Source organism: Silene latifolia, chromosome X (assembly GCF_048544455.1).
Source record: "Silene latifolia isolate original U9 population chromosome X, ASM4854445v1, whole genome shotgun sequence".
NCBI classification, from domain to species: domain Eukaryota; kingdom Viridiplantae; phylum Streptophyta; class Magnoliopsida; order Caryophyllales; family Caryophyllaceae; genus Silene; species Silene latifolia.
The window spans coordinates 81,189,517-81,193,645 of record NC_133537.1 but is presented as its reverse complement, the minus strand read 5'-3'; the positions used below and the strand labels follow the sequence as shown (position 1 = coordinate 81,193,645).

The 4,129-nt window shown below is 38.8% G+C and overlaps 1 non-coding gene across 1 annotated transcript; it reads right to left on the bottom strand.

Moving 5' to 3' along the window:
• Positions 1-1,700: 1,700 nt before the first annotated feature.
• Positions 1,701-1,807, bottom strand: LOC141624499 (small nucleolar RNA R71). Its single transcript, XR_012534306.1, has one exon. It is a non-coding gene; the product is annotated as a small nucleolar RNA R71 (small nucleolar RNA).
• Positions 1,808-4,129: the final 2,322 nt, after the last annotated feature.

Here is a 4,129-nt window from a genome sequence, read left to right as displayed (position 1 = left end):
TAATCAAGTTTTAATACAAGTTTTATTTCCTTAATCTCTCTTTTGTTCATCCTTTATTTTGGGTAATTGAAGATTATTTGGGTTATTATTGGGAGATTGACAACCTCTCAATCAAGCATCAAGTACTTCTTTTATTCTTTGCTTTATTATTGGAATCATTAGTAGGTATAATTCTCTTAATCCCTTTTTAATTATTGCTAATTACTTTCATTTATTCATCATGTTTCACTTTGTTGGTATGATTGACAACCTTGCTAGCATGTTCAACATGATAATGAGTGAGTAGTTCCTTAGCTAGGGTTAATGGGTAATTAGGGGAAACCAACATTGGGAATGATTCATGCTTAAATTAATATGCTTTCATGGTTTATTTGCTTGCTTGTTTTGATCTCAACTCATGCACATGTTATGTTTAATGAAATGCGAGCCTATGAATCCTTGCATTTTTTACCCATCACCTATCTTTTCAATGAGACTTGAAGACATAAACCAACTCGAGTCTCATTAGACCATGCATGTTGTTGAGTAGGGAAGACTAAGTCGACTTGTAGGTGTTGTACAATCTAATCGATTCGGCTCCGGGACCCAAACTTTCCTAGGATTGTAAGATATAAACCAACTCAATCCATCACAATAATAATTGCTTGCTTATAATTTGAGAACATGTTTGTATGATCAATTCCCATGAATCCCCTATGACCCCATGATACCCTAGTGCTTTTTATCAATTGTTTACAACCCTTTTAATTCATCTTGCTTGTTTACTTTCATTGCTATTTAGTTTAGTGACCTTCTACATCAACCCAATTGTGACACCCCTAAGACACCACTAGTTGCAATAGAAATCTCATCTCAATTCCCGTCCCTTGGGATCCGACCTTTACTTGCCTCTTTACTAATTGTAGAGTTGTTTGTGAAGGTATAAATTGTGTTCTGGTCTAGGTGCTCCTAACGACAAGTTACCAAAAAGATATAGTTCGACCAAAAATGGCGCCGTTGCCGGGGACGGTGTTAACTTGATTTAGATTTTTTTATATTGTTATTAGTTGTGTCTTTCTTTGCCTTGGGGAAGTAAAACTCCTCAAGGTTTGTTCTAATTGTTTTCGAGTTGTTTGATATTTTGCATGTCTAGAAGGTCACAAGGTGACTTGTTACCCTTTGATCGTGAAATTGAAAGAACTTTGACAACCAATAGAAGACTTGCTAGGAGAAATTTGAGAGGTATTGGTGAGGTTGTAGACATTCAACCAACTATTGAGTTCATCAACCCTTTTGCAAGAGAAGGTGAGGAGAACCCAACACAAAATACAACACAAAATCAACCCACAATGCCTAAGTTTTCATCACATTCCGTACCTACCGAGGAGAACCTACCCAATGGTACTCCCACACCACAACATCTAACCGGAAATTTCATTGCCAAATCCTCATTTATCAAATTAGTCGAAAGAAGCCAATTTGGGGGGATGCCTAGTTAAGACCCCCATTCTCATATGGAGACCTTTTGTGACTATTGTGATGCGATTTCTCAAACCGGTGTAACTCAAGACCAAAATCGATGGGTCTTATTTCCTTTTTCTCTAATTGGCACCGCGAAACAATGGTTGAAGGGCCTTGATAAGGCCACTCTCGGAATTGATTCTTGGAAAAAGTTGGCTCTAGCTTTCTACAAAAAGTTCTAACCACCAGAAAAGACTAACATGCTAAGAGCTCAAATTACGGGTTTTAAGCAAAGGGATGAAGAATCTTTGTATAAAGCTTGGGAGCGGTTCAAAGGAATTTGTCGCTCATGTCCTCACCATGGACTTAGCGAGTGGTTCTTGGTACAACAATTTTGGAACGGTCTTTATGAAGATTCAAGGAACATTCTCAACATGGGATCAAATGGAATGTTCACCGAAGTTGATGACAATCAAACTTGGAACAAAATTGAGGAAATGGCGGTCCATAACTCACGATATAGTAGACCTCGCAAGGCTACTAGAGGAGGAAAGCATGAAGTGGACTCCGTTACTCAATTGGGTGCTCAACTTAGTGCTCACATTGATACTATCAATTGAAGTTTGAAAAGGCTATGGCTAGACTTGAAGAAGCCTCAAAATCACCAAAGCATCATGTTAATGCCATGACGGCATCTTCATCAATCCCAAGTGGGATATGTGAGAATTGTGGAACTTTGGGACATGACCCAAGTGAATGTAGGGGAACAAATGAACAAGTGAATGCTTTCCAAGCATACAAGAGTGGTACCCCTTATTCAAACTTGTGGACAGCGGGCCGCCCACGGGGGCGCTTGGGAGTGAAGGGGCTCGAAAACAAGCGTTTGCATTTTGTATGGAGTCGCCACCAATTTTTATGGGAAATTGGAACCGTTCGAATACCTCATGTCATGTCAAGACACAAAGTAGTGACATGAACACTAAGCAATCGTTACCCTTAGCATTCTATGTCTAGAATGACTCTCGTGGATGCCAATGAACACGGGTGCTCACGGAGATCTGGAGTAAGGGGTGAGGGTACGTATTAGGAAGCTCTTTTGATCGAACACCTAATCCCGCCCGCCTCGATAGCGGCCTCTACTAATGATTAGGGAAGTTATTCGTACTTGATATATCGTCGGCTATATGCATGCAATGCAACATCCATTAGATTAATCCTAACATGTGAAATTAGCTAAGTCGGTGAACAATTAATTAGCAAACAATTAGGGTCGAAGTTGGATTTAATATTGATTTACATGTGAAAACATACAAATGATAAATGAAAGGAATACAATAAATTAATATAACTACAATAAAAAGAATTACATTAATTACATTGGATTAGGCGATTTATGTCGAAAGTACCGCTAAAACGGATGATTTGATAAAAAAAGGAATAAAAGAATAAAACAACAAATTAACGAACAGGAATTAGCGATATTACGAATATTAGTTAATTAATACGTAAACTAATTAATCTAGGTCAAGGCGAAAAGGAGTTCGGGACGAAGTCGTCCTGGAACAGCGCAAGAACACTGCGCCCTTTGGAAGAGGCGCGGCGATTCTTTGCGTCTCTTCCAAGGACGAAACTCGCCGTGAAGCCAAAACGCAATTGTTAACGTTAATTGGTGAATTTAATGGACTGATTATGATATTAGACTCGGATGAAAGTGATTTACAGATTATTTAACATGTGATTGAGGTCATAAAACGGCAAAACATGGATGAGACGGAGACGAAGACAGATTAATTATGTGAAGGGTCGATGTTAATGAATGAACCAAACAAGCGAATAATTAACTAAACATGATGAATTGATGGCGGATTAGCAATGAACATGATGAAAAATATATCAACAATGAATCCCAGAAACTCAACATGAACGAATTGAATCCCTAAAACCCGAATTGAATATTAGTGACGAAAACCCGCAAATATGAATTACTTGGGATTTAAGTCCGATTAGATGAATTAAACATGTGAATGAATGATGAAATATATGGTACAATATACATGCTAATTATTATGATTTTATGACGGAGAATTAACAGACGAACAAACAAAACAAATAAATTTGATACGAATTGCAGAGGACGGAGGAAGAAGAAAAGAAGCAGGAACTGCGGCAACCTCGCGAAGAGGCGCGGCAGTGCTGCGCTCCTTTGAAGAGGCGCAGCGATTCTTTGCGTCTTTTCTCGATCGTCTGTCTCACTTTGGAAATCCGCAAAAAAGGTTTTAAAGACGGTTTTTAGAAATCGGTTTTAATGGTGTATTCGACATAAACCTTACAATTGTTATACAATAATTAAAAATACAATAAATAAAAGGAATTATACACCCTCAGACTTACATGTTGACGGAACGAGAAGAACTAAGAAGATCGATTAGTGAATGCTCGACGCGAATGCAAGGAAAGAGTGCCCTCGTAAGAGGAAAACGATTGATTAATTAAATTGATTGAGTGTAGTGGTCAAATTGGTCGGTCATGCAACGGAGAGGCTGGTACCCGGAAAGATCCGAGCTTACGTGGTCGGAAGTCCAAGCACGTAGGCGCCAATTAGTAAGAACGAAGTCTAGAATGCAAAGGGAGAAGAGAAGGGCGGACACTCGCGTGAGAAATATGAGGAACGAAGGCTCCTATTTATACT